Source organism: Megascapheus bottae, chromosome 6 (genome assembly GCF_031878675.1).
Source record: "Megascapheus bottae isolate mThoBot1 chromosome 6, mThoBot2.hap1, whole genome shotgun sequence".
Classification (NCBI taxonomy): Eukaryota; Metazoa; Chordata; class Mammalia; order Rodentia; family Geomyidae; genus Megascapheus; species Megascapheus bottae.
The window spans coordinates 2,306,290-2,317,139 of NC_143514.1; positions in this window are offsets into that span (position 1 = coordinate 2,306,290).

Below are 10,850 nucleotides of genomic sequence, written 5' to 3' on the forward strand. Positions count from 1 at the left end.
CTTCTTTCTGGTGAAGCTCAGAGCGTGGGGTAGAAGGAGCTAAGCGTACGGGACGGGCCAGCCAAGACCTCCACTAGCTCCAGGAGCACACATCATGGGGCAGGAATACTTTTGAGGACAGTGGCATCACCTTGGCGAGGGGATAGCTATGTCCACACCGGGCAGCCAGCCTTCTAGACAGGCTAGACACCATCTTTGATTTCTTTCCCAGGGTTCCACTGTTCTCTTCCCTTGTCCATCAGTCAATTTTTTTTTCCCTCTCTCTCCTAAGTGTTCAGGCAGAATGTTTTTATCTTGCCAGCTTTTCGTTCCAACAATTATAGGAAGTCCCACACCCCTGAACACATTCCATATGTGTTTTCCCCTGGAGTTTCTAGGTGTGACAGAACCAGCAGACTAACCAGCAGAATAACCAGCAGTGATTCCTAAATAACTACTCACCAAAAGCACTGATTCTGGGATTAGAAAGCACAGCTCCTTAGAGACACTTGAGCTTGGCTCTGTATGTATATTGCTGTTCTCTGATCCTTGTAAGACAGGTATAAGATTTTAAGATGAATTCCACAAAGGCAACATTAAAAATTGAATAGTCTTTGTATCTTCCATCCCTGAAAAAACCCAGAAACCTAGGCTGTGACCTGTAAGGTTTTCTGTTATTAAAAAGCTTCAAGGAGTCTGAAGGTTTCCTTGTTAGTGCTCAGAGCCATGAGCTAGAGTTAGGGAAGGGTGATTTTTATTTTATTTTATTATTTCTTTCTATATCATTTCCTTTGGCTTTATTTCAGGTACTGAGGTTTGAATTCAGAGTCTGGATATTCTTGTTTAACTTTTCCCACTTCAAGCTGATACTCTGTCACTTGAACCACACCTCTACTTTTTTCTTTTTTCTTTTTCCTTTTGGCTGGTTAACTGGAGATAAGGATCTCATAGACTTTCCTCCCAAGGCTGGCTTTGAACCAGGATCCTCAAATCTCAGTCTCATCAGTGGCTTGGATTGCAGATGTGAGTCATAGTACTCACCTTAAAATAGCATTTTTTTTTTTTGCCAGTCCTAAGGCTTGAATTCAGGGCCTGAGCACTCTCCTTGGACTTTCTTAAGGCTAGGGCCCTACCACTTGAGCCATAGCTCAGGCTTTTTCTATGTATGCAGTACCAAGGAATCAAACCCAGATCTTTGTGCATGCTGAGCAAGCACTCTACCGCTAGGCCAAACTCCAGGTCGAAATAGAACATTTGTTTTAGATAAATGCAGGCTACATTTATTTGCTAGTATCTCTTTTAAGCATCTGCCTTTCTGCTTCAAGGGTTTGCAAACCTGGTCCTTTGACCAGCAGCCCAGAAACCAGGAGTGTTTCCAGTCCTGTTCTCTCTGCTTTTCTGGCCAAGTGGGTGGCTGTGCACACTCCCCAGGTCTGCGGGAGGATCTTTCTTCCCAGAGGACCCAGCTACTGAGGGTCAGCTGCATCAGAATGTTTTTATATACGAAGTCTTTGGCTCTGGGATCCTAGGCCATGTGATTTGATCAGATTTGATCAGATCACAAGTTATTGAGAACCACAGGACACTATCAGACGTGCTTAAACACTTGTAATGAAACAAAAGAGGAAGTTAGAAGGGAAAGAAAGAGGCCCACAGGAAGGGTGGGACTTAGGATGGGAGCAAGGTGAGCTGTGCCCACAGGAAACAGCGGCAGGGCTGGGAGGTTGGGGAGGGAGGATAATCAGGCCAGCCTGGCCAGCCTAGAGGATTAAGAGCAGGAGGTGATAACTGAGAAACACAGGAAAGGAGCCCAGGGAGGGGAGGGCCCCTGGGGAATCTGTGACCTTCTTAGGGTGACAGGTTTGGGGGACTGTGAGTGTGGGTGAGACGGAGAATAGGAGCTGTGTGTGAAGGGCGAGGCTGTGTGCTGAGTGCGCCAGAAGCAGTCATGGGAATAGCTTGGTTAAAAATTCAGGAGCAGCCACGAGGTTGAGAAGGAGGGCTGAATTATAGATAGCTTCTCTAAGGGGAGAAGATTAAAGGCAAGGTTTTCTTCTTTGGTTTTGTTTTGCTTGGGGGCTGGCGGTTTTATGTAGGTCACTGGCTAGGAAGAGCTGGGGGGAAGGGGGAGGGTGCTGGTCACAGGAGGGCGGACAGCTGGTCTACTTCATCCTGGGCCCTCCCATGATGGGGCAGGGGACAGCCTGTTCCACAGAGCCTTGTGATTTACCATCTATCTGCCTAGGACAGCACATGGAGGGTATGAGTGATTGACGGGCCAGGTAAGGGACTCTGATGATTTGATTTTTCTCCCTTGGGTTGCAGGGTCCATGTTCCTTTCCAGAATCTGCTCATCACCACCTTTAATCTACTTTCTGGTGGCTTGCCCATTTGCATAGCTGGTCTTGCTGCTCCTTTTCCAGCTCTGCTTGTACAGCAAGGCCAGAAATGGTCAGGACTGCGCCCCGGTGCACAGAAAGCAGAGGCTATGTGCATGGGGATGGAAGGGTTGGAGGACTGGCCGCAGAGGAAGAGGATGACAACACTGGCAGCCGCTGGAAGGATCATGGTGGGGCTTTGGGAGTGGACTGGATATGAATGAATCCTGCGTCTGCCCTTTTGTTATCTGTGGCTTTGGACATGCTCCCTGAGGACCCCAGGGCATTTCGTGGGCATTTGGGTGGTACCAGGCCCTGCTACGTGATTCTTCATATGTTATTTCCCACAGCCCTAGCATCTGTCATACCAACAGGAACCTTACCTGGGAGGAGAGAGAGGTCTGCTTCTAGAAGCCAATGCGCCCCCACAGGGCCTGTGTTACCCCATGGGGAAACACCAGGTAGCCCAGACACACCAGCTCCTGTGTCTTTCTTTTTTAGATGGGAGGCTTCAGAAGGAGCCTAATGTCTTTCAGGTCAATGGAATTGCATTCTAGCTTACTCAGGTTGCCCCTGCTGCTTTGGGTGGAACTCCAGTTTCTCTCCCCGTCCATTGACAAATGCCCATTCAAGAGTTTAAGAGATGTCTAATCAAGGTTGCTTGTCTGTGTAAAAATGTAACCTTTTTCATAGGAGTGTCGTTTGGTTTTGTGTTGTAAGATTTGTTAAGGTTGTCAGGCACTGGTAGCTCACACCTGTAATCCTGGTTGCTGAAATCTGAGGATTGCACTTCGAAGCCAGCCTGGACAGTCAAGTCTATGGGACTCTTGTCTCCAGTGAACCAGCAAAAATGCCAGAAGTGTAACTGTGTGGTTCAAGTGATGGAGTGCCAAGCAAGAGTTTGAGGCCCTGAGTTCAAGCCCCAGTATCAGCACACACAAAAGACTTATTTAGGTATGGCTGAGGGGGGCATCCTCTTACGTTTTGTGCAACCGTGCTCCAGTCCCCCTCTAGGGCCTCCCATCTTTCCTTCTTCCCTCCACCACAAGGCCGCTTAGCTCATGTGAGCAGTCAGTGTCTCATTCCCTTCTGCCCAGTGACCTGGGTTGCTTGGCACTGCAGGCAAGGTCAGGCAAGGCCCCCTGCTGGCTGGGTCAAACCCAATCTCCAGGATCCCCTACTATCAGTCTAGAAGATTCCAAGAGGGGGGCCTCACCTCTGAAGCCTTTCAACATGTGTCCAGTCTCTGTCTAGAGTCCCTGTACCTCTGCTTGCAGACTTGCCGTAGGGCTGTCACAGTCAGAGTGAGACATCAATCAATGCCACCTAACTGAGGTGAGAAAACCTATCTATTTCTGGTGGATGTGACCAACAGAGTTGCTTTGGCACTTTGTAATTTGCATTTCCAAGGAGAGCAATTTATTTTCAATTATTTTACCAGGCACATAGTCCTCTCCAAATATAATTAGCTCCTTTGCTCCTTTGAAAGCAGATTATTGGTGGTTATGAACATGCTTGCTTATAGACCTACTGGCTTCTTAAATCCATCTTCCTTTATAGTCTCATTTAAAATAGTCCAAATATTTTCTTATACATGTCAACACATTGACTTCTCTCCCAGGTAAGGGCGCTTGTGCTCTGAGAACAAAGCTGCAATTAAGACTTCTTACAAAGTACGATGTCCCTCCCACCAGCTTCCGGAAACCTGCGTTGTAATTAGGAGTTCTGGAAGCCAAGAGAGGAGACAGAGCATCATAGATCAGCCTGTGCTTTTTTTTTTTTTTTTTTTTTCTGATCGTGTGGCTTAAACTCTGGGCCTGGGCAGAACTCTTCAACTCAAAGTTACCGCCCTCCCCTGGGCGTTGTCCTTGAGCTCTTCAGCTCAAGGCTTCTCCCCTACTGTTTGAGCCTCAGCACCACTTCCCGTTTTCTAGTAGTTAAGATAATAGTCTTTAGTGCCTGGGGCTAGCTTTGAACCATGACCCTCAGATCTCAGCCTCTTGAGTAGCTAGGATTGCAGCCTCCACACCCTGCCCAGCCTGGGCTTTGGCCTCCCTGCCTCCCCCTCTCCTGCTCCCTGCCTTGCAGGGGCTCAGTGGTGACTCATTCCTGCAGGGGTGAACAGAAAGGACCTGCCTAGCCCATTCGATTTTCTTACAAATGACATGGCACCTTTTGTCTCATCCTGAGTTTTCAGGCCACTGAGACCCTAAACTCTACTTTCTTTCTTTTCACTTTTGAACATGGAGAATCAAGTTTGCTTTGATCCCACGCAACAGACACTTGACGTGAAACTCCTCTCAGTTCTGCAGGAGTTCACGTCAGCGTCTGGCAGTCCAGAAAGAGCAGCACCAACTTCACCCCCTCTCACGGTTGCATTTTGTGCCACACATGGCTTCGCTTTTGTCCCTGTTCAAAAGCCTCGTTGGCACTTGGACAGCCTTTATATCAGGGCAAACTCTCACCCAAGGGTCCAGGGTACCCGACACCAGTTCCTTAAATACCAATTATTGAGAAACAGTCACCCCTCCTCAACTTCTCATATCTGGCTGCTTCCCTGGTGAAATGGCCAAGTTGGGTAATTGCCAAAGAGACCATCTGATCCGCACAAGCTAAAGTGCATCTTCTCTGACCCTAACTGGAGAAAACTGCCAGCTCCCACCCATTCTTGCTGATTAATATCTTCCCATCCCGGCCATCTATTATGTTCCTGAGGAAGTTGTTATGATATCTGAATCTGTTATTAATCTGATTGTGCTCATAAATAAGCTTGGGCTTTTATGACGGACCTACACTAAGCCAATCTCCCCATTTCTCACCAGGCTCCTTAGTAGAACAGGAACCCAGCATCTGCAAGACGAGCTGTCGCTGAGATGAGTAAGGCATGTGTTCTTTTTACCTTATTGAGGCACGTCTAGGAATAAATGGGTGACTTCTGAGAGAAGATGAATGCAATGCGAAGAGGACGCATGGCTCGGTAATCTCTCACAATTTAGCTGGGCACAGTGGCTTATGCCCGTCATCCTAGCTCCTCAGAAGGCTGAGATCTGAGGCTCATAATGTGAAGTCCTTGTTGACAGGTATCACGTGATCACTGAGAGCCACTGTGATAGCACAGAACACCCCCCCCCCCCCATGCACCCAGGGAGCTCCTTATGAAAGCTCACCATTGCCCGTGCCGGTGGCGCACAGACAAGATTAGTTTATACACTGAGGATCCTGTGCCAGCTACTTTAGGATCTAAGCAGGCAGAGGAAGGGAAAAAACAATTGGGCCGAGGACGCGCCCTCGGGGAACAATGAGGAATAGAACTATTGGAGCATGCATTTCTATTTCGAGGCACTCAGATTGGACACAGGATGGGAGATGGGAGTGAGGTAATTAACACACTTGTGAGGACGGGATCCCGTCCTCGGTGAACATCAGAAACAAAGACACACGGGGCTGTGGGACTACCACCGTGGCAGGCGCATCCTTCGTGACAGCTCTAAGTGCTGGCCTGCTCTGAAAGCAGACGTGAATTTGCACTGGGAAGCAGGCTCACCACGGTACCTGCAGGTGCCCACGCTGCTCTGGGCGTGTTGATTGAATGGCTGTTCTGGGCTGCCTTGTAGAGCCCTTTAAAGAGACACAGGAGAACATGTTGTGTTATCTCTCATAACTAAGGCAGATGCTACAAGGCTTCGGGGAGGTCTTTGGGGAAGCTTCGTATTGCTTAATGGTCTGTCTGACAGTGGCTGTTTGTGCCACCCTGCTGGCAGCAGGAAATGGAGAAGTCCTTCTTTTCTCAGTGCCCAGGATGCCACTGGCCTAACAAGAGAGGTGCTGACATCAGCATGGCCTGCGTTCCTGAAGTGTGGCCCATGGGTCTCTCAGCCCTAAAACTGACAAGTGATGATGGCCTGTGTAAATGCAGACCTGAAGCAACACACTGACTGACGCTACAGAAATCCAGAGGTGGGCTTGGCTTCTATGTTGACTAAGGGTTCCTCGCTCTCCCCAGCATCAACTGCTATGGTACATATCCATCAGGTATGCCCACTGACATCCTTTGCTTTATTGAGGAAGGGTCCCAGAGCAGGGGTTAAATATGCATCATCCTAGCTACTCAGGAGACTGAGATTGAGGTTCAAAGCCAGACCAGGCAAAAAGTCCCTAAGACTTTTATTTCCAATGAATCAGTCAAAAACCAGAGGTGGAGGTGTGGCTCAATTGGTAGTGAAAACCCTAAGGGATAGCATGCAAGACCCTAAATTCAAGTCCCAGTACCAGCAATATGTGTGTGTGTGAGGGAAGTGTATTATCCTTATCAAAGCCTTTCTACTTCTCAAAAGGAAGCCAGACCACCTGTATTTAATTTTCTCTTTCTTTCTTTCTTTTTTTTTTGCCTTAGTCTCCTGAGTAGCTAGGATTACAGGCATGAGTCACCAGTGCCTGACTTACTTCCTAATTCTTAACAAGCTGGTCCTAATTCTTTCTTGAACACAAAATGAGGTCACTTGCTTGTTTTCTCAGTCCTAGAGAATAATTTAAGGAAAGTGGAAGGTTTCAGAAGGAGTCAAGATGTAGAAGCAATGTAGACAGAGGAACATTTGGATAAAATCATGTATTTGCAGTTAAATAAGAACATAGGGAAATTTCAGGCAAGAGTTCAAGGAGACTATATAAATATGTGTGTGTATAGATGTGTACATATATATGTATGCACACACGCATATATGGAAATGAATCAGAAACAGAATCACTGGAGACTCCTTTCTGAGCAACTTTGTACCTGTATTAATTAGCTAATTCAATTTACACATAGATGGAAGTGCAACAGACACATTTGGAAAACAAATGTTATGGCGGATGGTAAATAGTTAACTTGGGAGTTTGTATAGATCTGCTCAGTCAGCCATCACAAAACACCCTAGGCTGGGTGTCTGGGGGCCACTGGAGTTTCTCTGAGCTCTGGAGGCAGAAGGTGAGCTGTCTCGTAACTCCATTTATGAGGGCTCTGACATGAAGTTCTCACCTTGGTGGCCTTGTCTAAGCCCATTAGCTCTGCAAAGCCCCACCTCTAAAGACCGGTGGCTCACGCCTGTAATCCTAACTACTCAGAAGGCTGAGATCTGAGGATCACAGTTCAGAGCCAGTCTGGGCAGGAAAGTGTGGGAGACTCTTATCTCCAGTTAACCAACACCCCCGCCACCACCAACCACCCCCTGCCCGCCAAAAAAAAAAAAAAAAGCCAGAAGTTGAGCTGCAGCTCAAGAGGTAGACCACCAGCCTTGAGTGTAAAAGCTAAGGGATAAGAGCCAGGGCCTGAGGTTCAAGTTCCAGCAGTGGACTAAAAACAAATACCAACACAAGAGCTGGGATGTCATCGCCTGAATGATGTGAGTTGTGTGCTGACCACAGCTGGCAAGCATTACCCAGCTAAACTGAGCTCACTCAGTTTGTGCTTTGGTTCTTCATGTGTGGTGATGTGTTTTACATGGTGTAAGTCCTTTGAGTGCCATAGGGTTGCTATATTTGTTATTGTAGGCACACGCGCGCGCGCGTGCACACACACACACACACACACACACACACACACACACACACACACACCCCTACTGGGGTAGCACGTACAGCCGGAAAGCAAAATGAGTGAAACAAACTGAGGAAAATTTCCCACTTGCCCCTTAGCCATGCTCTGGCTCTTCTGCCAGAATTAGGCAATTACAGAAGTGGCAGAAATGGTGATTCTCTGAATGAGTTCCTGGGAGAAAGGAGTTTCTCTAACCTGTGAACGGTGCTCTGGATGCAAACACAAAAGCCCCTGGTGTTGTCTGCCTCCCCTGCAGCAGGGCTGAAGGTTAGCCGCAAAGACAGGCAGGAGACACAAAAGAATGGGGGATTAGCAGTGAAAAGCCTTAACACATAAGAGGGAGAGAGAAAGCAGAAATCAAAGCCTACCAACTGCAGAGAGGAAAACCACCCATTCCTTGCTCCCAGAGGGTCTGTGATCCTGAACTCAGCTGTGTGGATAGCTCCCAGTGGAACTGCCCAGCTGGCAGAGGGAGCAGAGCACAAGCCTACAGCAAGACCTGGGAGAGGCAGAGCACACAGTGACAAGGTCTATCTCCTGTCAGTTGGAGGAGGTGTCAGCTCACCAGGAATTGAAGGTGAGAAAGTAATAAAGAGCTGGGTACAGGTAACTCACATCTGTAAATCTGGCTACTTGGGAGGTGGAGATCTGAGGTTCATGGTTCAAAGCTAGCTTTGGTAGGATAATCTGAGACTTTTACCTCCATTGAACCAGCATAAAGGCAGACTGGAGCTGTGGCTCAAGGGTCAGAACTCCAGTCATAGACAAGAAAGCTGAGTAAGAGCCTGAGCCCTTAAGTCAAGCCCTAGAACAAGCCCCAGAACACACACACACACACACACACACACACACACACACAAATGTGTCAAGCCTTTTGACTTGTCAGATTATAAACTAGTTTGTCTTCACTCTTAGAATGGACAGTGTTTGTGTAAAAGGTGTGAAATAGTAATATATTCGAAAGACACAAAATGAAGTAAAACGGAAATACACATCATTGAACACAAAGAATGGAAGATGGGGCCTCTGTGTGGCTTTTATGAAAATATGCTGTCCTCTTGTGGTCATTTAGAGAATTGCATTTACACAATTTTATTTATCTCCAGTCTTGGGATTTCTTGAGCCTGTCTACATACCACCACAAACACCCAAAAGCTTAGTGATATGTAAGTTACTGACCTACATATCTGAATGAATCACTGAATAAACACTGTTGTGTTTTTGGTCTGGGTTGGGACCTGGATTGGGAGTCTCAAAGCCTGGCTTTGGTATCTGATCTGTGGGTGTCAGCTTTGGGGCTCAGAGTCAGGACAAAACTGATTCTTTCAGAGTTGTAGGAGAGGCCTGTGAGTGGACTAGGAATATGGCCTCTGGGCCAGTTCTGTAGCTGCTCTACATTTCAATACAATGTCCTCATCTTTAAAATGGATGTTCAAGCATACCCACTGCCCCGCTGGGTGTTGTGAGCATGAAATGCAACCATGCCTGTCAAAGGACTTGTCAGAATACATGCCCAAAAGAAGACAGGATATGAGACCGAGGGCTTGGTATTTGTAGAAGAAAAACATTTTCACTAATGTTTACTTACAGATTTGATTTTTGTCTTATCTGTTTCAAATTGGAATTATGTAAAAAATTATCATGTTCATTTTCCTACACATCAGATATTTACGATCTATACTTTTCCATCTAGTCAACATGTACACAAGAAATTTTGTTTTATCAGTCATGGAGTTTGAACTACTGCCCTACCCCTTTAGCCACAGCACCACTTCCAATTTTCTAGCGGTTAATTGGAGATAAGAGTCTCATGGTCTTTAGTGCCTGGGCTGGCTTTGAACCATGACCCTCAGAGCTCAGCCTCCTGAGTAGCTAGGATTGCAGGCGTCTGATTCCTCAGTATCACATACACAGAAAATACCAGGAATGGTGCTGTAACTCAAGTGGTAGAGCTCTAGCCTTGAGAAAGCCCAATGACAGTGCTCAGGCCCTTAGTTCAAGCCCCAGGACTGGCAAAAAAAAATTACAATCTGGGAATAATGAAAATATTCCCATGTAAGTAGGCTTTAGTAGCTTATACCTATCTAACTACTCAGGAGTCTAAGGTCCTGAGGTTCAAGGTGCAAAGCCAACCCTGAGTAGTAAAGTCTGTGAGGCTCATCTCCTGTTATGGTTCAAATGAGAGAGACCAGCCTTGCTCTACCTATTTGTTTGCTGTTGTCTTTGTCTCATGATGGAGTGCATTTCTATGTATTTCATGTAAGAAATGACATAGATACTAATTCTACAGAAATTCTAGTCATGTCTTTCTCCAGCCCTGTATTCATCTTGGCGTTTGCAATTTGATATTTGCCATTTAAGGTTTCAATCTCCTCTATTCAGTGAGTTTCCTGCCATGAAAACAGTTGTTTTATACTTCAAGTGTCAATAAAGGACACTGCCTTCCTTTACTGCCTCCCAAGTGTTTTCTTCACGCTGGGAACACACAAAGCTATTCACTAAGGACTGATTAATTAACAAATGATACCGCAAAGTTTGTCTCCTCTCTCTGAGCCCCTGTAACATTTGTGCTCACCACAGCTCAGTTTCTCCAGACATCACAGCCATCCTGTCCCCGTCCCACAAGCACACGTGTCACTCCGTATGTCTGAGACATATGGTCCTCTCCGTCAACAAATGCCCATTCTTCCCTTTTGGTTCATTGATGCAACTCATGCCAACCTCAGATACATTCTCTTTCCCTCTAACCTCATCCTTGATTTTTCAACTTGGGAAGCGTATACCAATACAAAAAGTTTGACAATACAGAGAAACCCAAAAATTTGCCTCAAGTAAAAGGAAGGTATGTTCTTCATGGCTTCTATACGAGAGGCTTTAGACATCAGGTGCCTGGGTCCTGCAGTGCTGAGGCTGGGAAT